This window comes from Bos grunniens, chromosome 1, assembly GCF_055505025.1.
Source record: "Bos grunniens cultivar Pamir isolate PY7600 chromosome 1, Bosgru_T2T1.0, whole genome shotgun sequence".
Lineage (NCBI taxonomy): Eukaryota > Metazoa > Chordata > Mammalia > Artiodactyla > Bovidae > Bos > Bos grunniens.
The window spans coordinates 26543431-26544016 of NC_141165.1; positions in this window are offsets into that span (position 1 = coordinate 26543431).

Consider the following 586-nt stretch of genomic DNA (forward strand, 5'->3'; position numbering starts at 1 on the left):
TCCACCAGTACCAAAGTAAAGGGACCTTCTTGTTTTCTGATGGAGAAGGAAATGGCAATCCACTCCAGTATTCTTGGCTGGAGAATCCCATGGACAGAGGAGCCTGGGAAGGGGGCTGCAGTCCATGGGGTCGCAAAGAGTCGGACACGACTGAAGCGACTTAGCACGCACGCAGCCACTTGGTTTCTGATCCGAACCCATGCTAGTCCTTTGAGTAAATCCCAGGTCTGTTCAGATGGCCACCACTTTCCCCGCAACCCCCAACCATCTGGTCAGCCCCGGGAATCCAGTTGGGAAATCCAGGACCATAAAAAGCTCTTTTTGGGTGACGGTCTTTGACACCTTCCTATAGCCATTTGTTGTTTTACTGAGACTCGGATTTCTGGGTTTGTTTTTTTTCCCCCCCCTTTAAGCCTTCTTCCCACCCCAGCTACTAAGCTGTATGAGGGGATATTCAAAACAAAACTGCATGGGGAAAAGTATTGGCAATAATGTGGAGAAATTAGAACCCCTGTACACTGCTGTGAAAGTGTAAAGTGGCATAGCCATTGTGGAAAAGAAAATGATGACTTCTCAAAAAATTAAA